The sequence below is a fragment of the Arachis ipaensis genome, chromosome B1 (genome assembly GCF_059453495.1).
Source record: "Arachis ipaensis isolate K30076 ecotype BB chromosome B1, ASM5945349v1, whole genome shotgun sequence".
NCBI classification, from domain to species: domain Eukaryota; kingdom Viridiplantae; phylum Streptophyta; class Magnoliopsida; order Fabales; family Fabaceae; genus Arachis; species Arachis ipaensis.
In genome coordinates this window covers 89,502,256-89,529,343 of record NC_142436.1, presented here as the reverse complement: position 1 = coordinate 89,529,343, position 27,088 = coordinate 89,502,256, and the positions used below count along the sequence as shown (strand labels likewise).

Genomic DNA, 27,088 nt, shown 5'->3' with positions numbered 1-27,088 from the left:
GAGATGGCAGCCGAAAATAATAATAATGTAAGGAAGATGCTTGGTGACTTTACTGCACCTAATTCCAATTTACATGGAAGAAGCATCTCCATTCCTGCCATTGGAGCAAACAACTTTGAGCTGAAACCTCAATTAGTTTCTCTGATGCAGCAGAACTGCAAGTTTTATGGACTTCCATCTGAAGATCCTTTTCGGTTCTTAACTGAATTCTTGCAGATATGTGATACTGTTAAGACTAATGGAGTAGATCCTGAAGTCTACAGGCTCATGCTTTTCCCTTTTGCTGTAAGAGACAGAGCTAGATTATGGTTGGATTCTCAACCCAAAGACAGCCTGAACTCTTGGGATAAGCTGGTCACGGCTTTCTTAGCCAAGTACTTTCCTCCTCAAAAGCTGAGCAAGCTTAGAGCTGATGTTCAAACCTTCAGACAGAAAGAAGGTGAATCCCTCTATGAAGCTTGGGAAAGATACAAACAGTTGACCAAAAAGTGTCCTTCTGACATGCTTTCAGAATGGACCATCCTGGATATATTCTATGATGGTTTATCTGAGCTATCAAAGATGTCACTGGACACTTCTGCAGGTGGATCCATTCACCTAAAGAAAACGCCTGCAGAAGCTCAAGAACTCATTGACATGGTTGCTAATAACCAGTTCATGTACACTTCTGAAAGGAATCCTGTGAGTAATGGGACGCCTGTGAAGAAGGGAGTTCTTGAAGTTGATACTCTGAATGCCATATTGGCTCAGAATAAAATATTGACTCAGCAAGTCAATATGATCTCTCAGAGTCTGCATGGAATGCAAGCTGCATCCAACAGTACTCAAGAGGCTTCTCCTGAAGAAGAAGCTTATGATCCTGAGAACCCTACAATAGCAGAGGTAAATTACTTAGGTGAACCTTATGGAAACACCTATAACTCAACATGGAGAAATCATCCAAATTTCTCATGGAAGGATCAAAAGCCCCAACAAGGGTTTAATAATGGTGGAAGAAACAGGTTTAGCAATAGCAAGCCTTTTCCATCATCAACTCAGCAACAGACAGAGAACTCTGAACAAAATGCTTCTAATTTAGCAAATCTAGTCTCTGATCTATCTAAAGCCACTGTAAGTTTCATGAATGAAACAAGGTCTTCCATTAGAAATCTGGAAGCGCAAGTGGGCCAGCTGAGTAAAAGGATCACTGAAATCCCTCCTAGTACTCTCCTAAGCAATACAGAAGAGAATCCAAAAGGAGAGTGCAAGGCCATTGACATAAGCGCCATGGCCGAACCTGAGAGGAGAGGAGAGGACGTGAATCCCAAGGAGGAAGACCTCCTGGGACGTCCAGTGGTCAATAAGGAGCTTCCCTCTGAGGAACCAAAGGACTCTGAGGCTCATCTAGAGACCATAGAGATTCCATTGAACCTCCTTATGCCCTTCATGAGCTCTGATGAGTATTCCTCTTCTGAAGAGAATGAGGATGTTACTGAAGAGCAAACTGCCAAGTTTCTTGGTGCAATCATGAAGCTGAATGCCAAATTATTTGGCATTGATACTTGGGAAGTTGAACCTCCCTTGATCATCAATGAACTAAGTGATCTGGATCAACTGACATTGCCTCAGAAGAGACAGGATCCTGGAAAGTTCATATTACCCTGTACCATAGGCACCATGATCTTTAAGGCTCTGTGTGACCTTGGTTCAGGAATAAACCTCATGCCCCTCTCTGTAATAGAGAAACTGGGAATCTATGGGGTGCAAGCTGCTAAAATCTCACTAGAGATGGCAGACAGCTCAAGAAGACAGGCTTATGGACAAGTAGAAGATGTATTAGTAAAGGTTGAGGGCCTTTACATACCTACTGATTTCATAGTCCTGGATACTGGAAAGGAAGAGGATGAATCCATCATCCTAGGAAGACCTTTCCTGGCCACAGCAAGAGCTGTGATTGATGTTGACAGAGGTGAAATAGTCCTTCAATGGAATGAGAACTCCCTTGTATTCAAAACTCAAGGATCTCCCTCTGCAACCATGGAGAGGAAGCAGAAAAAGCTTCTCTCAAAGCAGAGTCAACCAGAGCCCCCACAGTCAAACTCTAAGTTTGGTGTTGGGAGGCCACAACCAAACTCTAAGTTTGGTGTTGAACTCCCATATCCAAACTCTAAGTTTGGTGTTGGAGAGTTTCAACAAAGCTCTGCACATCTGTGAGGTTCCATGAGAGCCCACTGTCAAGCTATTGACATTAAAGAAGCGCTTGTTGGGAGGCAACCCAATGTTTATCTAATTCTTATTTTTATTGTTTTTCATGTTTTCTTAGGTTCATGATCATGTGGAGTCACAAAATAAATAGAAAAATTGAAAACGGAATCAAAAACAGCAGAAGAAAAATCACACCCTGGAGGAGCATCTGTCTGGCGTTCAAACGCCAGAACAGAGCATAGTTCTGGCGCTGAACGCCCAGAATGGGAGCATCCTGGCGCTGAACGCCCAGAACAAGCATGGTTCTGGCGTTCAACGCCAGAAATGGCAGCAAAAGAGCGTTGAACGCCCAAAATGGGCACCAACCTGGCGCTGAACGCCCAGAGTTGTGTGCAAGGGCATTTTGCATGCCTAAATTGGTGCAGGGATGTAAATGCCTTGACACCTCAGGATCTGTGGACCCCACAGGATCATCCCAGGATCTGTGGACCCCACAGGATCCCCACCTACCTCATCATCTCTCTTTCCATTCATGATCATCCCTTCTGTTTTCCATTTACCACTCACATCCATACAACCACTACCTTCAAAATTCAACATCTCTCTCCCACCCAATCCCACCCATATGGCCGAATACATACTCTCATCCATCTCCTCCATATCTTCTTCTTATTCTTCTATTCTTTCTTCTTTTGCTCGAGGGCGAGCAACATTCTAAGTTTGGTGTGGTAAAAGCATAGCTTTTTGTTTTTTCCATAACCATTGATGGCACCTAAGGCCAGAGAAACCTCTAGAAAGAGGAAAGGGAAGACAAAAGCTTCCATCAAGGGTCTATAGCTCAGTGGTAGAACATTTGACTGCAAATCAAGAGATCCCTGAGATACCTCAGGGGATACATTTTCTTCCACACAATTATTGGAAGCAACTAAGGGTGGAACATCAAGAGCACCCCATCATCCTTCATGAAATCAGAGAAGATCTAAAAGCAATGAAGGAGGAGCAACAAAGACAAGGAAGAGACATAGAAGAGCTCAAAGACATCATTGGTTCCTCAAGAAGGAAACGCCACCATCACTTAGGTGGATTCATTCCTTGTTCTTATTTCTTCTGTTTTTCGTTTTCTATGTTATGTGCTTATCTATGTTTGTGTCTTCATTACATGATCATTAGTAGTTAGTAACTATGTCTTAAAAGTTATAAATGTCCTATGAATCTATCACCTCTCTTAAATGAAAAATGTTTTAATTCAAAAGAACAAGAAGTACATGAGTTTCGAATTTATCCTTGAACTTAGTTTAATTATATTGATGTGGTAACAATGCTTCTTGTTTTCTGAATGTATGCTTGAACAGTGCATATGTCTTTTGAAGTTGTTGTTTAAGAATGTTAAATATGTTGGCTCTTGAAAGAATGATGACTAGGAGACATGTTATTTGATAATCTGAAAAATCATAAAAATGATTCTTGAAGCAAGAAAAAGCAGCATAGAACAAAACTTGCAGAAAAAAAAAAAATTAGGCGAAAAAAAAAATAGAAAGAAAAAGAAAAAGCAAGCAGAAAAAGCCAAAGCTCTTAAAACCAAGAGGCAAGAGCAAAAAGCCAATAACCCTTAAAACCAAAAGGCAAGGGAAATAAAAAGGAACCCAAGGCTTTGAGCATCAGTGGATAGAAGGGCCAAAAAGGAATAAAATCCTGGTCTAAGCGGCTAAACCAAGCTGTCCCTAACCATGTGCTTGTGGCGTGTAGGTGTCAAGTGAAAACTTGAGACTGAGCGGTTAAAGTCAAGGTCCAAAGCAAAAACAAAGAGTGTGCTTAAGAACCCTGGACACCTCTAATTGGGGACTTTAGCAAAGCTGAGTCACAATCTGAAAAGGTTCACCCAATTATGTGTCTGTGGCATTTATGTATCCGGTGGTAATACTGGAAAACAAAGTGCTTAGGGCCACGGCCAAGACTCATAAAGAAGCTGTGTTCAAGAATCATCATACTGAACTAGGAGAGTCAATAACACTATTCGAAATCTGAAGTTCCTATAGATGCCAATCATTCTGAACCTCAATGGATAAAGTGAGATGCCAAAACTATTCAAGAGGCAAAAAGCTATAAGTCTCGCTCATATGATTGAAGCTCTGTTTCATTGATAGTTTGGAATTTATAGTATATTCTCTTCTTCTTATCCTATTTGATTTTCAGTTGCTTGGGGACAAGCAACAATTTAAGTTTGGTGTTGTGATGAGCGGATAATTTATACGCTTTTTGGCATTGTTTTTAGCATGTTTTTAGTAGGATCTAGTTACTTTTAGGGATGTTTTCATTAGTTTTTATGTTAAATTCACATTTCTGGACTTTACTATGAGTTTGTGTGTTTTTCTGTGATTTCAGGTATTTTCTGGCTGAAATTGAGGGACTTGAGCAAAAATCAGATTCAGAGGTTGAAAAAGGACTGCTGATGCTGTTGGATTCTGACCTCCCTGCACTCAAAGTGGATTTTCTGGAGCTACAAAACTCGAAATGGCGCGCTTCCAATTGCGTTGGAAAGTAGACATCCAGGGCTTTCCAGAAATATATAATAGTCCATACTTTGGCCAAGAATTGACGACGTAAACTGGCGTTCAACGCCAGTTTTCTACCCAAATCTGGCGTCCAGCGCCGGAAAAGGATCCAAAACCAGAGTTGAACGCCCAAACTGGCACAAAAACTGGCGTTCAACTCCACAAATGGCCTCTGCACGTGCAACACTTAAGCTCAGCCCAAACACACACCAAGTGGGCCCCGGAAGTGGATTTATACATCAAATACTTACTCATGTAAACCCTAGTAGCTAGTTTATTATAAATAAGACCTCTTACTATTGTATTTGACATCTTTGGATTACCTTATGATCCTTTGATCACGTTTTAGGGGGCTGGCCATCTCGGACATGCCTGGACCTTCACTTATGTATTTTCAACGGTAGAGTTTCTACACTCCATAGATTAAGGTGTGGAGCTCTGCTATTCCTCAAGGATTAATGCAAAGTACTACTGTTTTCTATTCAATTCTTCTTATTTCGCTTCTAAGATATCCATTCGCACCCAAGAACGTGATGAAGGTGATGATTATGTGTGACGCTCATCATCCTTCCCCCTTATGAACGCGTGCCTGACAAACACTTCTGTTCTACATGAATTAAGCTAGAATGAGTATCTCTTAGATCTCCTAACCAGAATCTTCGTGGCGTAAGCTAGAATGATGGCGGCATTCAAGAGAATCCGAAAGGTCTAAACCTTGTCTGTGGTATTCTGAGTAGGATTCAATGATTGAATGACTGTGACGAGCTTCAAACTCGCGATTGTTGGGCGTTAGTGACAGACGCAAAAGGAGGGTGAATCCTATTCCAGCATGATCGAGAACCGACAGATGAATAGCCGTGCCGTGACAGGGTGCGTGAGCATATTATTCACTGAGAGGAGGGGATGTAGCCACTGACAACGGTGATGCCCTTGCATAAAGCCAGCCATGGAAAGGAGTAAGACTGATTGGATGAAGATAGCAGGAAAGCAGAGGTTCAGAGGAACGAAAGCATCTCCATTCGCTTATCTGAAATTCCTACCAATGAATTTCATAAGTATCTCTATCCCTATTTTATTATTTAATATTCGAAAACACCATTATCACTTTATATCTGCCTGACTGAGATTTACAAGGTGACCATAGCTTGCTTCATACCAACAATCTCCGTGGGATTCGACCTTTACTCACGTAAGGTATTACTTGGACGACCCAGTGCACTTGCTGGTTAGTTGTATTGAAGTTGTGACAGACAATAAAACTAGATCAGAGCACCAGGCTTTTGAAGCCATGGATATGTATCACAATTTCGTGCACCACTAAGCTAGAGAGACTCTGCTCAGAATTCTTTGTTTGTTGCTGAGAATATGATGGAAAAGGCTTGCTATTGCTAAACCTATTTCTTCCACCATTATTGTTGTTGAAGCCTTGATTAGGATTCTGTTGATCCTTCCATGAGAGATTAGGATGATTCCTCCATGAAGGATTGTAGGCGTTTCCATAGGACTCTCCCATGTAATTCACCTCTTCCATTGCAGGGTTCTCAGGATCATAAGCTTCTTCTTCAGAAGATGCTTCTTTAGTATTGCCTATTGCTGCTTGCATTCCAGACAGACTCTGAGAAATCATATTGACTTGCTGAGTCAATATTTTATTCTGAGCCAATATGGCATTCAGAGTATCAATCTCAAGAACTTCTTTCTTCTGGGTTGTCCCATTATTCACAGGATTTCTTTCAGAAGTGTACATGAATTGGTTATTTGCAACCATCTCAATGAGTTCCTGGGCTTCTTCAGGCGACTTCTTCAGATGAAGAGATCCACCAGCAGAGTTATCCAATGACATCTTGGACAGTTTAGACAGACCATCATAGAATATGCATATGATGCTCCATTCTGAAAGCATGCCAGAAGGACACCTTCTGATCAATTGCTTGTATCTTTTCCAAGCTTCATAGAGGGATTCACCTTCCTTCTGTCTGAAGGTTTGGACTTCCACTCTAAGCTTACTCAATTTTTGAGGTGGAAAGAACTTTGCTAAGAAGGCATTGACCACCTTTCCCAAGAGTTTAGGCTTTCTTTAGGTTTTGAGTCCAACCAAGTCCTAACTCTGTCTCTAATAGCAAAAGGAAAGAGCATAAGTCTGTAGACCTCAGGGTCAACCCCATGGGTCTTAACAGTGTCACAGATTTGCAAGAATTTAGCTAAAAACTGATGAGGATCTTCCAATGGAAGTTCATGATACTTGTAATTCTGCTGCATTAGAGAAACCAATTGAGGCTTAAGCTTAAAGTTGTTTGCTCCAATTGCAGGAATTGAGATGCTCCTTCTACAGAAGTCAAAAGAAGGTGCAATGAAGTCACCAAGCATCTTCCTTGCATTGTTGGCATTGTTGTTATTTTCGGCTGTCATGTCTTCTTCTCTTTTGTAAATTTCTGTTAGGTCCTCTCCAGAGAGTTGTGCTTTAGCTTCTCTTAGCTTTCTCTTCAAGGTCCTTTTAGGTTCAGGATCAGCTTCAACAAGAATGCCTTTGTCCTTGTTCCTGCTCATATAAAAGAGAAGAGAACCAGAAAGTATAGAATCCTCTATGTCACAGTATAGAGATTCCTTGAGGTGTCAGAGGAAAAGAAGAATAGAAGGATGAGGTAGAGAGGAAAATTCAAACTTATAGAGAGGAAGTGAGTCCGAATTGCTAAAAGAGGGGGAGTGTTAGTCTTAAATAGAAAAAGGTGAGGAGAGAGAAGAATTTTCGAAAACAAAATTAAAAAATTTAAATTAATTAAAAGGAATTTTGAAAAAGTGGTTGATGGCTTTCGAAAATTAAAAGTGAGAAAGTGGTTAAGTGATTTTGAAAAAGATTTTGAAATTAGCAGTAAAAAAGATATGATTAAAAATTATTTTGAAAAAGATGTGATTGAGCAGATATGATTGAGAAGATATGATTGAAAAACAATTTAAAAAAAGATTTGATTTTTAAAATTAATGACTTGGCTAACAAGAAATTTAAAAGATATGATTCTAAAATACAAATATTGAACCTTTCTTAACAAAGAAGTAACAAACTTGAAATTTTTGAATCAAATCATTAATTTGTAGCAAGGATTTTAAAAAATAGTGAGGGAAAAATGGAAAAGATTTGATTTTGAAAAAGATATGATTTAAAAAAAAAGATTTGATTTTGAAAAATTATGAAAGTTTGAAAAGGATTTATATTAAGAACTAACTTACCTCCCTTGTGTTGTCCTGGCGTTAAACGCCCAGAATGATATCCATTCTGGCGTTTAACGCCCAAAATACTACCCTTTTGGGCGTTTAACGCCCAGCCAAGTACCCTGGCTTGCGTTTAAACGCCAGTTTTCCTTCCTCACTGGGCGTTTTAAACGCCCAGCCTTTTCTCTGTAATTCCTCTGCTGTATGTTCTGAATCTTCAATTCTCTGTATTATTGACTTCAAAAGACATAATTTTGAAAATTTTTTGAATTTTTAATGATGAAAAACAACAAAATAAAACTAATCATGGAAAACTAAGATCAGATAAACAATGCATGCAAGACACCAAACTTAGAAATTTTCATATTCGAGACACTAACAAATTGAGAATGCACATGAGAAATAATAAAAGACACAAAACAAGAGAATTTAAAGATCAAACCCAAGAGAATCATCAAGAACAACTTGAAGATCGATGAAGAACATAATGCGTATATTCGAAAAATGCAAGAAAATTAAAAATATGCAAGACACCAAACTTAAAAATAGACATTAGACTCAAACAAAAAAAGCACAAAATTTTTGGTTTTTATGATTTTATAAAAATTTTTTTGTATTTTTTTTAAAATTATTTGAAAAAGAAAATAAGGAATTCAAAATTCTTAATGAGAATTCCAAGAATCATGCAATGTTAGTTTAAAACTCCGGTCCAGGAATTAGACATGGCTTACTAGCCAGCCAAGCTTTCAGTGAAAGCTTCGGTCCAAAACACTAGACATAGCCAATGGCCAGCCAAGCTTTGGCAGATCATTACATTCAACAGCAAGATTGATAGAAATCAACAAGCTCTTGTGATGATAAGTTGAAACCTCGGTCCAAAAGATTAGACATAGCTTCACAGCTAGCCAGACTTCAACAGATCATCATGAAACTCTAGAATTCATTCTTAAAAATTCTGAAAAAAAATTTCAAAAATAAAATAAAAAATAAAAGCTTAAAATAAAATAAAATTACCTAATCTGAGCAACAAGATGAATCGTCAGTTGTCCAAACTCGAACAATCCCCGGCAATGGCGCCAAAAACTTGGTACACGAAATCGTGATCGCACACTTTTCACACAACTCTGTGCAGCTGACCAGCAGGTGCACTGGGTCGTCCAAGTAATACCTTACGTGAGTAAGGGTCAATCCCACGGAGATTGTCGGCTTGAAGCAAGCTATGGTCATCCTTGTAAATCTCAGTCAGGCGGATTCAAATGGTTATGGGATTTTGATAATTAAAATATAATTAAAACAGAAAATAAGATAGAAATACTTATGTAATTCATTGGTGGGATTTCAGATAAGCGTATGAAGATGCTTTGTTCCTTCTGAACCTCTGCTTTCCTATTGCCTTCATCCAATCATTCATACTCCTTTCCATGGCAAACTGTATGTTGGGGGATCACCGTTGTTAATGGTTACTGTCTGTCCTCTCAGTGAAAATGGTCCAAATACACTGTCACCGCATGGCTAATCATCTGTCGGTACTCACTCATGTTGGAATAGGATCCATGGATCATTTTACGTCTGTCACTACGCCCAACACTCGCGAGTTTGAAGCTCGTCACAGTCATTCTATCCCAGATCCTACTCAGAATACCACAGACAAGGTTTAGACTTTTCAGATCTCAAGAATGCTGCCAATTGATTCTAGATTATACCACGAAGACTCTGATCTCACGGAATGGAAGGCTCTGTTGTTAGGAGAGGCAACCATGCGTCGTGAACCAGGAGGCTAAGAGATATGCATTCAAGCTCGTTTTCATGTAGAACAGAAGTGGTTATCAAGCACGCATTCATAAGTGAGAATGGTGATGAATGTCACATAATCATCACATTCATCATGTTGAAGTGCGAATGTATATCTTAGAATAAGAATAAGCTTGGATTGAATAGAAAACAGTAGTAATTGCATTAATTCATGAAGAATAGCAGAGCTCCACACCTTAATCTATGGGGTGTAGAAACTCCACCGTTGAAAATACATAAGTGAAAATAGGGTAGACATGGCCAAGTGGCCAGCCTCCCATGGAGGTCTCAGAACATAAAAGTTACATAATGTGTTCTAGAGATGAAAATACAATAGTAAAAGGTCCTATTTATAATGAACTAGTAACCTAGGGTTTACAGAAATGAGTAAATAATACAAAAATCCATTTTCGGGCCCCACTTGGTGTGTGCTTGGGATGAGCATTGAAGCTTTTTCGTGCTTGGGCTGTTCCTGGAGTTAAACGCCAACTTTTGTGCCAGTTTGGGCGTTTTACGCCAGAAATTTTAGGCTGACTTTGAACGCCAATTTGAGCCATCAAATCTCGGATAAAGTATAGACTATTATATATTTCTGGAAAGCCCAGGATGTCTAATTTCTATCGCAATTGAGAGCGTGCCAATTGGGCATCTGTAGCTCCCGAAAATCCACTTCGAGTGCAGGGAGGTCAGAATCTAACAGCATCTACAATCCTTTTTCAGCCTCTGAATCAGATTTTTGCTCAGGTCCCTCAATTTCAGCCAGAAAATACCTGAAATCACAGAAAAATACACAAACTCATAGTAAAGTCCAGAAATGTGATTTTTATTTAAAAACTAATAAAAACATAATAAAAATTAACTAAATCATACTAAAAACTACCTAAAAAACAATGCCAAAAAGCGTATAAATTATCCGCTCATCAGTTATCTCTATCAATTTTCACATAACACTCTTTTTCTATCACTTTGCATCCTTTAATTATACTTCTTCACTCAATGACGGATTGTTTCCTGACTCTACTCTCATGAGATTGGAATATATGTACTATTTGCTCTTATAAACCTTGCTAATCAATTAGTTAGGTTGAGTTAAAAGTTTTCAACCTTTCTTGTCTAGCATTGCAAGGTTAAAAGGCTTTTAATTCTTTAAAGTTGAGGCCTTTCTGGTCTTTCGGTCTACAAGACATTTTCCACCCTATTGAATGCATCCTTCTTTCCATACCTTTTTGTTCCCACCAGAAATTAGGCATTGCTTTCTGTATTTCATCCATCAGTGATTCCGGTAACTTGTATGCAGAGGTACTGCCGTAACTACAGCCTTGATTAGGACTTCTCTTGTACTCGCAGACAATACTGATCTCTTCTACTATTAAAGTTTTTGAAAATTTGTGTCTTTGATGTAGTTGAATGTGTCTCTTTTTTATTTTTGAATAACTACCGATAGCACAAGATATTTATTTTGATTTCCAACATGAGGAACCATTAGAATTTCAGTAAGGTGATCATGAGTAGTATTAGGGGTGTTGTGGCTAAAAAAGACTGGTGACTTATCTAGATTAACCACTTGACCTCTAATTTCTCAGTTTCTCAAAATCCGAACATGTTTAGGCAATTATCCTCCGTGACTCTGCTAAATAAAATTGAATCATATATAAAGAATAGAAGGTTGATCTTAGGACATCTGTGATTAAGTCTCAATCCTAAAATTTTAGTCTCTGTTCTCTTCTATGGAGTAGATAGGAAACATCTTCTACACACACAAAAATAGATAGGAGGATAGAGAGTCACCTTGACGTAATCCTCTACATGGTTTGAATAAACCATGAACTTGTCCATCCACAATAACAGAGTATGAAACTGTAGTCACACATTTTTTAACGCATGTCATCCACTTTTTAATAAGCCTTGGAAATGGTGGAGTGAAATCCGAAATCAAATTAGTGGAGGTATGATGTCGGAGGAATTGTCGGTTCGAAATTTTTTCTCCATAAAAGAGTCGCTTCGTTGCAAGTATAGTTCCAAACCAACAATTGACCCACACCAAAGTTTAATTTTGTTTGTCACAATGCAAACCAATAAAAACCGAGAGTATTTAAACCTCGGGTCATCTCTCAAAGGAATTACAATGAGGTATGCATGTTACTAGTTATGAAATTCATGGAGTGGTTTGTAGAGAAGAAGACAATAATCTAAATGACAAGAAAGTAAATCAAACAACTAAGATAACAAATATTAAAGAGGCATTCATGGCAAGGATTAAGAATCAATGTTTTCTATCCTAGTCATTAATCATAACACAATAATTACCAAAAGTTAAGCCTATTATGTTATCTCCAACATCGGGAGAAGATCAAGTAGACCTAGTTAATCCCAATCCATAAGTAGCATCACTGGAAACAAGATTAACTAACAACTCTAGATCACCAACATAAGTTGGGTATTAATAACTCAAAACTACCAAACTTCTCTTTCCAAGCTAAGAATGCTCAAAAATCTACTTTAACCTAAGCCAAATATTTTATCAAATACTTAGTGCGTATAAAAATAAAAGCATAATAAATTGCATGAATAACAAAATCTAAAACTACCAAATGCAAGAAAATAACAACAATAACTTAAACAAGCACTAAGAGAACATAAAACATCAAATTGCATGAAAGAAAATTGAAATTAACAATAGTGTTCATAAACTAAAAAATGGCACAAATGAGAAATTAACAAGAAGAACCAAGAAAATTAAAGCAATAGAACAAGGAAAAGTAAAAGAAACTATATCAAAACAAGAATTAAAACCTAAATCTAAGAGGATATTAACCTAAATTTACTATAATTCCAGAGAGAAGATGGAGCTTCTCTCTCAAAAAAATGACCTAAAACATGGTTCCTAGGCTACACTAATTGCTCCCCCTTGTTCCTTCTTGAATTTTGTCTCAAATACTTCAGAAATGAGTTGGATTTGGACTTGAATGAGCTCATAAACCACCAGCCATGTTTTCTTTAAGTGAGTCACGTGCCAAGTGTCACGCGTACCTGTGGCCTGACCAATCTCCACTCACCCGTACACGTGAGACATGCGTAAGCATGGCCATGACTTCCACAAAATTATCATTTCTTTATGAATTCTCCACTTTGCATGCTTTTTCTTCATTTCTTCAATCCAATCTTTGCCTTCTAAGCTTCAAATCACTTAATAAACATTTCAAGGCATCGAATAAAATTAAAGTAAATTAAATTTAGCAATTTAAGAGTTTAAAAAGCATGTTTTTAATCTTAAGCACAGTTTAGGAAAAATTCACAAAACCATGCTATTTCATTGAATAAAGTTGAGATAAGTTGATAAAATTCACTAAGTTCAACACAAAATAAACCCTAAAATTGGGGTTTATCAACCTCCCCACACTTAAACAATAGCATGTTCTCATGCTAAAATCAAGAAAGACAATAAAGGGGTATCAATATTTATTCAATGTAAACTATCTAAATGCAACCTATCTACATTCATGCAACTACTTGGTCAAAATAAATCACTTCCCAAGAAAGCATGTATAAACATAAGGTCTAAAGCAATTACAATCAAATCAAATCTACAATTGAATTGAGTTATTGAAAAGAATTTAACAACTTGCAAGAAGGAGATAATAACGTGTGGAAACATAGAATTGAGCAATCGAACCCCTCACCGGATGTGTATATGCTCTAATCGCTCAAGTGTTTAGGGTTGATCCGCTCAATTCTTCTCTAATCATGCTTTTTAAGATTTGTCTTTCATCTATCAATCAACAGTTATTCAATGCATGCATACAAATATCATGAGGACTTTCAAAGGTTGTAATGGGGCTAGGGTAAAGGTAAGGATGCATATGGTCAAGTGAGCTTGAAATTTGAATCTTTGATTAACTTAAACTCTGACCTAACACATATAATAACCTATACAATTCGGATGCAAACCCAACTACCCATTCTTCACTTTTTCACACACTCATGCAATTTTTCAAGTCACATGCCATATGCATTATTCTTATTACTTTTTTTGGGGTTAACATTTGTCCCCTTTTTATTGCTTTATTTTTCTCTTTTTTTTTCGAAATAAAATATATACAAGAGTATCAACGCATATGGTTTAAACATTTTTTTTTTGGTGACTGAAATAAATTAAACAAAGAAAAACAAAAGAAATAAAACAAGGAACTGCTTAAATAGAGGGACAGTCCCGTTTAAGACTACTCTTAAACTCCTCCCAAGGTGAAAGAAGCTCCACATGCGAAAATTGTAACTTCATCGCCATCTTTGCCATAGTATCTGCCACCGTGTTTGCATCTCTCATAATCAAACGAAAGTCAACACGCCAATTCCAATGCATGATATCTCTTATTTTGAGCACCAGTGGATCAATAAACCCAAAACCATCTTGGGTAACAAGATTAAATGCTTCCACACAATCCGTCTCACAAATAACATCTCGTTGACCCACATCCCAAGCTAAGAGATATCCTCTCCAAATAGCAAACAATTCTCCTTGAAGAATACTATTACTCTCAATCATTCCCAAACACCCCCTTTGCCAGCTCCCATTACAATCTCTAATAACACAAGCAAAACCAACACTATCACCCGAACCAAAATAACTAGCATCACAATTAATCTTAAAAGTACCAATGGATGGGGGATTCCAAAAACCATTTAGAGTAGAGGGAAGGGACATACGTTGTAATTCAAAAATATTTCTAAGCTCCTTTTCTGAAGTTAATGCCAGACAAATGACTTTTTCCGGAGGCCAAGTTTCATGGGGATTAAAGATGTCGTTATTCCTTGCTCGCCATATCCACCAAAGTCCTGAAAAGAACTTGAACGGGTGCTCTCTGCTATGATACAAGAACCAGTTCTTCAAATCCAAAGGATGACAAGGAATATCCAACCTTTGCCAGACAAACTGAGTTTTTGGACAATCCCGAATACAATGTATAACCGATTCCTGGCTAGAAAGACATCTTGGACACCTATCCGATGACGACATCCCTCTTCTAAAGCAAAAACTTGCAGTAGGAAGAGCCTCCTTAAGACACAACCAAGCCAAAAACTTATGCTTTTCCGGAACAAGCTGACGCCAAAGCCAAAGCCAATTCTCCCTCTCCTCCCAACCAAACAGCTGCTTACACAACCACAAGTAACCATTGCGTGAGTCATAGACTTTGGCAGCAGACCCACTCCAATACCAACCCACTTCCGGACCTGCTTGTTCATCAACCGACCAAAGATGAGTAAGGGGTTACTTGTGGAAGTGGGTTACTTGGTGCGCAGAAATTGTGATTACACTTTAATTATGTAAAATTCATCGCTCTTTCTTTCTCTGGTAATGGTGCCAAAAATATGATGCCAATACCATGGTTCACAACTTCGCACAACTAACCAGCAAGTGCACTGGGTCGTCCAAGTAATACCTTACGTGAGTAAGGGTCGAATCCCACGGAGATTGTTGGTATAAAGCAAGCTATGGTCACCTTGCAAATCTCAGTCAGGTAGGGTTAAATGTGATTGGATTAGATAATTAAGAGATAAATAATAAAGGATAGAAATACTTTTGTAATTCATTGGTGAGAATTTCAGATAAGCGAATAGAGATGCTTTCGTTCCTCTGAACCTCTGCTTTCCTGCTATCTTCATCCAATCAGTCTTACTCCTTTCCATGGCTGGCTTTATGTGATACATCACCATTGTTAATGGCTACTTTCGGTCTTCTCTCGGGAAAATGATCCAAATGCCCTGTCACGGCACGGCTAATCGTCTGGAGGCATCACCCTTGTCAATGGTTTCATCTTATCCTCTCAGTGAAAATGATCAACGCACCCTATCACGGCACGGCTATTCATCTGTCGGTTCTCGATCATGCTGGAATAGGATTTACTATCCTTTTGCATCTGTCACTACGCCCAGCAATCGCGAGTTTGAAGCTCGTCACAGTCATTCAATCATTGAATCCTACTCGGAATACCACAGACAAGGTTTAGACCTTTCGGATTCTCTTGAATGCCACCATCATTCTAGCTTACACCACGAAGATTCCGATTAAGAGATCTAAGAGATACTCATTCAATCTAATGTAGAACGGAGGTGGTTGTCAGGCACGCGTTCATAGGGAATGATGATAATTGTCACGTTCATCACATTCAGGTTGAAGTGCGGATGAATATCTTAGAAGCGAAATAAGATGAATTGAATAGAAAACAGTATTACTTTGCATTAATCTTTGAGGAACAGTAGAGCTCCACACCTTAATCTATGTAGTGTAGAAACTCTACCGTTAAAAATACATAAGTGAAAGGTCCATGCATGGCCGAATGGCCAGCCCCTCTGATCTAAGAACCAGGCGTCCAAAGATATAACTCAGGATCAAAAGATAATCCAAAGATGTCTAATACAATAGTAAGAGGTCATATTTATAATAAACTAGCTACTAGGGTTTACAAAAGTAAGTAATTGCTGCATAAATCCACTTCTGGGGCCCACTTGGTGTGTGCTTGGGCTGAGCTTTAAATTTCCACGTGCAGAGGCCATTTGTGGAGTTGAACGCCAGGTTTTGATCCATTTCTGGCGTTCAACTCTGGTTTTTGATCCCTTTCTGGCGCTGAACTCCAGAATTGGGCAGAGAGCTGGCGTTGAACGCCAGTTTGCGTCGTATATTCTTGGCCAAAGTATGGACTATTATATATTGCTGGAAAGCCCTGGATGTCTACTTTTCAACGCAATTGGAAGCGTGCTATTTCGAGTTCTGTAGCTCCAGAAAAATCCACTTTGAGTGCAGGGAGGTCAGAATCCAACAGCATCAGCAGTCCTTCTTCAACCTCTGAATCTGATTTCTGCTCAAGTCCCTCAATTTCAGCCAGAAAATACCTGAAATCTCAGAAAAACACACAAACTCATAGTAAAGTCCAGAAATGTGAATTTAACATAAAAACTAATGAAAACATCCCTAAAAGTAACTAGATCCTACTAAAAACATACTAAAAACAATGCCAAAAAGCGTATAAATTATCCGCTCATCAGTGACTTCATGGATTGACACCTTCAGTTGGTGGATCAACCAGCTGCTGCATGTTCTTTCTTCTACTTCCATTTTTTTCTTATGGAAAGTCATCCTAAAAGATAGAAAACAGGATAGTAAGACGAGTAAATGTAAAAGCAAGGAAGCATGGATTGTTAGAATGTGGTAAGAAAAACTGCCAAAGCGGACAATATCGAGCTAGCGGGTGGTCTGGACTATTACAGATGGTATCAGAGTCGGAGCCCGGATCGATGTGCCAGTGAGGGCGATGGGCTCCCTTATGGAGTAGATTGTAAGGTCTCACATCGATTGGAGAGGGTAACGAAGCATGCCTTATAAGGGTGTGGATACCTCTCCCTAGTATGACGCATTTTGACGAGTGAGTGTGGGGGGCTTTGGCTATCATCCCTATCGTCAAAGGAAAAACCGTGAGGCCTTGTGTGCCAAAGCGGCTAATATCGTGCTAGCGGGTGATCTGGGCTGTTACAGAAATTCTAAATTGCGTGCGGCTTAAAACTCACACATTAGCATTTAAAAGCTATGTCACAACTACACAAAAGAAGTATGCACTTCACTCATTTTAGTGTGCTTGAAATACTTTAAATAAAACTTGTAGGTTAAGACAAACAAACAAGTAATAAAGAAGCATGAAAGTACTCAAGCAAGAATCAAGTGATTGTGAAATGGATAATGAATGGAAATTGGTTGATGTGCAACGGAACTAAATGAACAAAAGAAACTATAGAAATCACACATCAATCAAGTGGGGCACATGGGTGCTATGAAACTTAGGAAAAGAGAGATATAAGGTAAAATCAATCATATAGCAAGCATGGTCCATATAGCTTGAGAATTTCAAAAAGATGTCACTAGATGAGCTTACAATCTAATTTCACAAATGAAGCATTGTGCTAAAATAACTAGTTTCAAGTATGTGTAGAGCACATAATTAAACAATTAAGGGTTAACATGTTATTAAGGCATAAGCATAACCGGGTAATCAAAGCTATAAACAATATGGATGCATATGGTCGATCAACACAATGTATTAAGATAAATGCACAACATCAACAATCAGAAAATTGCCTAGTCATGGTTAAAGAATTTAAATCACATGATGGCCAAAACATATAATTCAAAAGATTTAGAGTGCTTTGAAGGCAATTCACAAGTACTTGGTATGCACAATTATTAAGCATGAACATTCAATACCAAGCAATAAAGTATAAAGTCAACAAAGAAATCCAACAATAAGTATTAACAACAATGAGGCTAAAATAGCAATAAGTCAGTAAATCAGGGGTGGTGAGGCGCTACGAGGATTTTTTATTTTAATAAATAAAATAAATGTAATATTTACCAAAATAAATAATTTTATGAGTACTTACCGATTTAAATTCCTTTGCCATATCTCGTTTACACTGTGAACGAGATGATTTTTTACGTATCTCGTTTATAATGTAAACGAGATATGGCACGTCAGCGTGACACGTGTATATCTTGTTTACACTGTAAACGAGATATGTGGAAACGTCATCTCATTTACAGTGTAAACGAGATAATAAAAGACAAATATTAAGTATTTATAAAAGGATGTGTAACCCTTGGTATTCTCCACACACATTTCATATCCTTTTTTTGTCTCGTTTTCTCACAAAAACAAAGCTGAATGGCCAGTAACAATCCATTCATAGTTGTACTTGTTTATCCCAATTGTCGTATGAGAAATGGTGACAACGGGGTGACATTTGAGTGTCAGGATCCGATATTGTTTCGCACTCAGCGTGTGGAGACGTTGTAAGATTTGAATAGTTTGATATTGAGCAAGCTCGGTGGTACATAAGCGAGGGAGATAGGTAGGGTAGGGTATAAGTTGCTGGCACCCATGGAAAATGGAGTCTTCTGGTTTCGACTATTCCGACTTCATGGGGACGAGCATGTGCCACTGATGTTCGACATTCATGGGAGGATCATGTGTGAACAGGTAATGGAGCTGTCTACCGAGGTGGATTACTGTGGTAGTGGGGGTTCCATACACGAAACCTATGTTCAGGACAACCGACCTCTCGCACCACCACCCATTCATGTCGCGATTCTGGAGCATGAGGCAGAGGAGGGTGAGGAGTAGTCGGACGAGGATTACTTGGTGGACAGTGACTCTTCTGATGGTGGCGATGAGGATGAGTTTATGCCAGAGACACCTGCCGGGGCTGTGGCGTGCCATGTGCTGCCTCCACCTCACCCGATTTTGGCGCTATCGCCTGTGCCAAGTCACTATCACAGTCTAGATCTGGACGCCATGCATGAGAGGACCCCGATTTCTGACACCTGTAAAGTGTATTACAACCTAGACGGCAGTGTAGAGTTTCGGGTCAGACACAGGTTTTAGAAGCCGAGAGGCGGTGCTTCAAGGTGTGAAGACCTACAATATTTACAGGAGTGCTGAGTACCGGGTGATCGAGCCCGACCGGTTAAAGTACTATGTGCAGTGCCATCAAGCCGACAGTGGATGTCAATGGAGCCTCCGTGTGGCCCTTCGTCAGAATCTCGGATACTGGTAAGTTTAAATTTAATTGTGAATTTAAGTACTTTTCTATGATATGTTATGTAGGTTAGAGATATAGTGTAAGCATAAATTTTTTGTTGTGATTATGGAGGTTCGGAGGTTTGGTGGACCACACAGCTGTTTAGCACCCACCATGTCTCAAGACCATCATCAGTTAGATAGCAGTCTCATCTGCAGGGTCATATTGCCCTTGATTCAGTCCAACCCCTCTGTCAGTATCCCGATTTTGCAAGGTGCGGTCCAGGCTAGCTATCACTTCAAACCCTCATACAGAAAGGTGTGGATGTCAAAGCAAAAGGCAATTGCACGGATCTACGGTGATTGGGAAGATTCGCACAACAAGGTGCCGAAACTGCTTCAGGATGGAGATGACATTTCTTGACTTGGAGTGCCGTCTTTTAAGTTTAAATAGTTTGTCATGCCTAACACGGCAAGCCCCACGCCACCAGTCATAGTACTCTAGGGTCGGCCTGGTATCGAAGGTGTGGTGCACAGTGATCCAGCAACCGGGATCAAACCTCTGGTGCCATCTATTGTATCACTCCTTCAGCTTCAGTGGCCACCATACATCCACACCACGACCAGTGATAGTCAGGTACCTGTCAATGAAAACGGTGTGTTAAATACTTCCTTACTTCATAATAACTGAACTCTAACAACAGATAAGTAAGTGGAAATATAACATCAATCTCACCTATCAAGATTTATCGGAGTGCCTGGTACTTGCTACTCTCTTTTGAACTGCCGTTTCACCCGATCTACGTGGTGAAATTGGACGATATTAAAGTACAATAGCGGGACGGCACCATGTGCCCCACTCCTCCTCCTCACGAAACCAGGGTGGACACAAAGCTTGCATGGCAGGGTCATCATAGACTCTCCATGCAAACTGAAGAAAGAAAGTTTTCGACATAATACAAACACAATTATTATACGAAATCTATCTAATTATCCATATAACAAGCATACTAAAGCATACGATATCTATCTAATTATCCAAAATAAAAACATAAGTATTTTACAACTAACCTCGTCGAACTGTAGCCGGTCGATCGAAACCCTAAAATGCAGGACCCTGGCCTCATGCTGATCCCTGCTCTGCTGCGGCAATCTAACCAACCTAACACATCGCTGGAGAGCATATACGGTTCGTTAAGTAACATACGAAAAGAATTGACAAAATTATTTAACTCAAATACATAAATAGACATTTCTTACATCGTAGCCAGAGGATACTAGTAGACCCCTCTATTTGGTGGACACTATTAAAAAAATCTCTGATAGATCCAAGACATCAATAGCGGAGTGCAGCCAGCGATATCCATGATGCCCTGCTGTGCCACCGAACAAAGTGACTGATACGTCCAAGTCAGCACAGCCGAGCCCCAGGAAAACGCCCTACACTTCTCAAAGTCTCGGAACAACGGTAGCCAATGAAGGTGCACCAGATTGTCAGAATCGTCGGTCATCAGATACCCTCCGATCAGTAACATGATATAATACCTGGCGTACTGTCGGAGGGTCTCGGGATCGTCTGTCGGGGGTATCTGGCGGACACGATCCCGCCGCCACACAAGCTTCAACGTGAAGGACTCCTTCCTCTGCTCCGCCTGCTGTGCTGCCACGGGAGGCCTGGCGCCTAGCAGCTACTCTACCAATGCCCACGTCTCCGTATGGTACCACCTACCAAAGTCACGGAGGCACCCCCGATGGGGTTACCGTGTGCACGTAGGCCTAGGTGGTACGCCACGTCCTGTAGGGTGATAGTGACCTCACCCCACGGGAGATGAAACGTGTGCTTCTCTGGACGCCATCGCTCCACCAGTGCCGAAATTTGGGAATTGTCAAAAGTAAAATCTCTGAGGGGCACCGTGTCACCGAATCCAGCCTCAGCCAGATACGGGATGATGGCGTCCGGTGGAGGTAAAGTATGGCTGACTCACCGGGGCAATAGGAGGCGAGGCCTCTGAAGAATGAAAAAAAAATTAACCTTAAGAATACAATATTTCAACTTTCTAGCCTACACATGTCTCCACATTACATATTCGATAATAGGCAAAATGCTAACTACACCGTATAAGTACTAACAACAAAACACAAGAAAAACAGAGTTCCAAACTAATAATTATGTCATACCAACCTAGCACAAGTGAATAGAATTCTAAATTCCTCCTACAGACCTAACTCCAAATTCACATAACTACGTTCTAGTTCTTTATGACTACCCTAACAATGTCCACATCCTTAAATTAAACAAATAGAACAAAACTGACCTTGAAGTCAGCCGCCTCGGCGAAATGTGTCGTCTCGTTCAGCCTGTTGATATCTCCGTCATTCTCCGCTTGGTGCGCCATCATCGATTAGGTCAAAGGTATAGTCAGAAAGGGTTAAAAGAGGGGAGAAAGAAGTTGACAAAGTCAAACTGGGACCCGGAACTAAGCTGTAAACGACTTCTATATATAAGCGCGGACAGGCCATATCTCGTTTATAGTGCAAACGAGATGACATTGCGTATATCTCATTTATAGTGTAAATGAGATATACACGTGTCACGCTGACGTGCCATATCTCGTTTACGTGAAAAATCATCTCATTCACATTGTAAACGAGATATGGTAAGGGAATTTAAATCAGTAAATACTCGTAAAATTATTTATTTTGGTAAATATTACATTTATTTTATTTATTAAAATAAAAAATTCGGTGCTACGACCTCTAAAAATAAAATACGTACATAGATATAGTTGAAAGAAGTTATAACTAAGAGCCTCGAAAAAGAAGTTCAGCAAAATCGAAACAGAAATTGCGTCGCTCACGAAAGATAAGCGTTGACGGATAAGCAAGATCGTAAGGAAGGCTAAAAGACCATAAACCTAGAGTAGAATTTCAAAATACAAATATCAAGCTCCGAACTCGACCTCCGAAGCAAAGGCCGGCCAGAGTATATATATATATGTACATACATACATGTAACCCAAAATATCCCAAACTCATAAAACTGACAACCTATTTCTCCAAGTCAACCTTTAAGAGGGACAAGCATAAAATACAAGATGGAGAATCTATATACATATATAAACATAAATAAAATACAAACACCAAGTCCCAAGATAGTTCTTCACTTCCAAGAGTCTCCAGAATACTCAGTACGGTGCTTTGCGTCCTGCATCTAAAAAACACAATTTATGTATGGAATGAGAATCGGAGGTTCTTAGTATGGTAAAGGTGCCCACGTACATAAGATATAAGGTCCCGAGAAAGTCAGAGGCAATCATAAAAATCCGACACTCAGATATAAAGCTTAAAATTAAAGTTTAAAACCATAATACAAGGTGAGCTATCAAAGGCTCCTAAGTCTAACTTAATTCTACTTATTCCCTCAGCTACTCGCCTTCCTCCAATCCTCCAAAACTCCGGTGCACAGACAAGAAGTACAGACAAAGCAAACATAAGTAGAATACAGATACAACATGTAGCAAATATAGCAGGTAAGCATAATAATCACATAGGCAAGTCCAATTAATGAACAATCAAACAAAACACACATATGCATATGATGTATGCCTGCCCTATGGCTGATGAGTCTTATCTGTCGGTTATATAGCCAACCCAACATATCCGGTAGTTAACCCAGACATCGTCTTGTTGAAAACTGGTGAGTGGTACAGTACCACAATCCTCACCTGGTGAGCGGTAAACCACCTCGATCCCCACAGATGTTTTCAACAGCACACACATGGGCGGTAAACAACCACGATCTCCACAATAATTTCATATCAAATCTGATGGGCGGTAAATAACCACAATCCCCAAAAAACAATTTTCTTTAAAATCTGGTGGGCGGTAAATAACCACGATCCCCACATAACAATTTTCATATCAAATTCATCCTCATCATCATTCAATTCATTCAACAATTATCATTATCACACCTCCCATTCTGTTCATCAATAATTCACATTCAAAACATAATTCTCTTTTTAACTAAATAAAACTCAAAACATGATACTTTTCTTGATAAATTGAAACTCCAACATAATACTTTTCTTAATAAATCAAGTTCCAAAACATAATGCATTTCTTTTCTTTCTAAATCAAACTCAAATAATATAATTCTTTTATCCATGCTTATCTAAATAATACTTCAAACCAAATCTCCAATTTTTATAAAAATTTCGACAGCATCTCCTTTAAAAATTCATAATTTGCCACCCTTCTTGGGTCCCAACCAATCCACCTTTCAAACCCTTTTCAAATCGTTTCCAACTCTCAATTCATTCATTATTCAACACACACACACACACACACACACACACACACACACACACACACACACACACACACACACACACACACACACACATATATATATAACTCAACCAATCATCAATATTTCATCATCAATACTTACATTCATCAATAATCATTCATCAACTCCCATAAACAATATTAGTTAATACAATTCCTACAACCAACTCAGCAAAATCATCATTCATCAACTCATTCACAATATAATTCCACATTTCCATCAAGGTTACTAGAATTAACATATTCCCACATTTTTAACCTATCCTATGGTCATCTATTTGATGTTTTCACAAAACATTATATATTATCTACGAGAAACCAAAACCATACTAATGAGCGGATATTTTATACGTTTTTTGGCAACATTTTTGTATAGTTTTTAGTATGTTTTGTTTAGTTTTTATTAAGTTTTTATAGATTTTAGTGTTAATTTCACATTTTTGGATTCTACTATGATTTTTTGTGTTTTTGTGCAATTTCAGGTAATTTCTGGCTGAAATTGAGGAGCTGGAGCAAAAGTCTGATTCAGAGAAAGCACTACAGATGCTGTCCGAATCTGACCTCCTTGCACTCGGAATAGCTTTTCTGGAGCTACAAAAGTCTAAATGAAGCGTTCTCAAAAGCTGTGCAAAGCTGACTTCCAGAGCTTTCCAGCAATATATAATAGTTTATACTTTGCTTCAAATTAAAAGGCCCAAAACTGGCTTCCAACGCCAGCTTTCTGCCCCCTTCCAGGCGTCCAGAGTCCAGCGTCCAAACGCCCAGAGAGGACTCCCTAGCTAGCGTTCAATGCCCTAGGAGCCTCATAGCACATGAATCTCATCAAAGCTCAACCCAAACACTCACCAAGTGGGCTCCATAAGTGAATTTTAGCACTAAAAAGACTGTTTTACCCTTACTAGTCATTCGTTTAGAATTTAAGGGATTAGATTCATGTTATTCACAGACCTCTAGAGAGGATGCACATCATTCAGCATTATTTCGAGTTTTACATTGTATTTTCCTTTCAGTATGGGTTTCTAAACCTCCTAGGTTGAGGGGAGGAGCCTTGCTGAGTCCTATGAATTAATAAAAGTATTATTGTTTCTCCTTCGATCCGTGTTTGATTAATTCTAAGATGTATATTCGTACTTCAACGTGGTGGATAGAATGATCAGTGACAATCAGCTCTGTTCATCACATTAAGACGAACGTGCCTAACAAACACCCGCGTCTACCTGGGTTCGTGTGAATACTTCAGTGGAAAGCACGCACCACCAACTTGAATCATACATCTCTAAGACGGCTAATCCACGACTTCGTTGGGGACTTCTCGAGACACCAGTTCAACCAATTTACGGAGAGATTAGGGTCTCTGTGGTAGAGGCTAGAACCCTAAAATAGAGTATTCTTTGATCCGGAAGATCTGACCTTGTTTGTGGCGTTTTGAGTAGGATTATTAAGGAGAATGGACTGTACGCGCTTCACCCTCAAGCAGAGTTGGATCTACACTAACCATGGGGTTCAGATCTGGAGGAGTATTGACGACCTCTCAATAAAGGCGCCAATCACTTACAGCCTTCCATTGAAGAGAACACTCACAAGTAATGAAGACAGTAATACCATAGTTAATTCAGAAAGGCAAAGCAACTCCAATCATTTACCTTATTCCTATCACTGATATCCTTTAATTCATAAAATATTAGCACCCTATTATATAAATTCTAAATTCCGTAATCCAACAACCTTCTGATTCGCCTGACTAAGTCCTGCAAGATAACCATAGCTTGCTTCAAACCATAATCTTCGTGGGATCAACCCTGACTCACTCAGGTATTACTTGGACGATCCAGTGCACTTGCTGGTAGAACAGTACGAATGTGTGGGGATTCGTGCTACCAAGTTTTTGGCGCCGTTGTCGGGGATTATTGAGTTTGGAGAAACTGGCGAATTGTCTCGCTCCTTAGATCAGGTAATTTTTATTTTATTTGAGTCTTTTAATTTTTGTTTTCTTCTTCCTTAGTTTTTTCGAAAATTTTAAAACTTTTTCCAAATACCTTTTTTTTAAAAAAATTTTATTTTCAAACATCCTTAGCTTTCTGTTTGAGTCTTTCTGTTTGTGTTCTTGTTGAGTCTTTTATTTTTATTTTCTTCTTCTCTATTTTTTCAAAAAAATTAAAATGCTTTTTAAAAATATTTTTATTTTCTTTGTTTAATCTTTGTTCTTAGTTTGCGTCTTTTTTGTTTATGTTCTTGGTTAAAATTTTTGTCCCCTATAAGTCTTTCTTTCAAAAAATTTCTCAAAAATAGTTTCTTTGGTTAAATCTTGTGTCAAATTTCTAAGTTTGGTATCTTCGTGTTGTTTTCCTTTAATTTTCAAAAATTGTGTTTTAGTTTTCAAAAATTTTAAGTTTGGTGTTCTTTACATGTTATTGTGTTCTTTAAATTTCTTGAGTCTTGTTCTTTGTGTTCTTATTAGTCTTCAAAGTGTTCTTGAATTTTCTTTGTGTTTTGATCTCAAAATTTTTAAGTTGGGTGTCCCCTTGTGTTTTCCTCCAAAATTTTTGAAAATTAGGGGCATTAGATCTAAAAATTTTAATTCTTGTATCTTTTACTTATTTTTCTCTTTCATCGTTAAATTCAAAAATAAAAAAAATTCTATTTTTATTTTTATTAAATTTTTGAAAATTTTAACATAAAAATTCAGATTTTAATTTCAAAATTTTTTATCTTATCTTATCTTAGTTTTCAATTTTTAAAAATCAAATCATTTCAAAATTAAAAATCATATCTTTTTCAAAAATCACATCTTTTTCAAAATCTCATCTTGTCTTCTTCAAAAATTCAAAATCTTATCTTATCTTTTTCAAAATTCAAAATTTAAGAATTCAAATTTCAAATTTTAAAATTAAATCTTTTTCAAAATCAAATTTCAAAATCTTATCTTTTTTTTTTCAAATATTTTTTGTTTCTTATCTTATCTTTTCTAACTTCCAATTTTAAAATCAAATCTTTTTCAAATTTTTTTTAATTTCTTATCTTATCTTTTCTTATCTTTTTTGTAATTTCAAATCTTTTCTTATCTTATCTCTTATCTTATTTTAATTTTAAATCTTTTCTTAATCAACTACTTCTCTTTTCTCTCTTCTTTTTCAAAACTTTCTAACTAACTCTTCTCTCTCTTAATTTTCGAAAATTCCTTCTTCTTCTCTCTCTTCTATTTTTGAAAATTAATTAATAAATAAAATAAAAATAAAAATATTTTAATTCTTAATTATTTCTTTTATTTCTACTTCTCTCCTTTTCTACTTCTATTTATTCGAACTCTTATCCCCTATTTTCAAAATACTTTTCCATCTCATCTTTCATCTTCACTTTTCTTTTTTTCTTCTTTTTCTTCTTCTTCACATCTAACTGGAAACTCTTTGGTCCAAGTAGCACAAAAAGCTTCCTTCTTTTCTT

At 38.2% G+C, this 27,088-nt stretch overlaps 2 non-coding genes across 2 annotated transcripts; one reads left to right on the top strand and one right to left on the bottom strand.

The window, feature by feature from the left end:
- Nucleotides 1-399: 399 nt before the first annotated feature.
- On the bottom strand, nt 400-507 carry LOC148577413 (small nucleolar RNA R71). Its single transcript, XR_015903270.1, has one exon. It is a non-coding gene; the product is annotated as a small nucleolar RNA R71 (small nucleolar RNA).
- Nucleotides 508-6,637: 6,130 nt separating this feature from the next.
- LOC148577412 (small nucleolar RNA R71) lies at nt 6,638-6,741 on the top strand. Its single transcript, XR_015903962.1, has one exon. It is a non-coding gene; the product is annotated as a small nucleolar RNA R71 (small nucleolar RNA).
- The last annotated feature ends 20,347 nt before the right edge of the window (nt 6,742-27,088 follow it).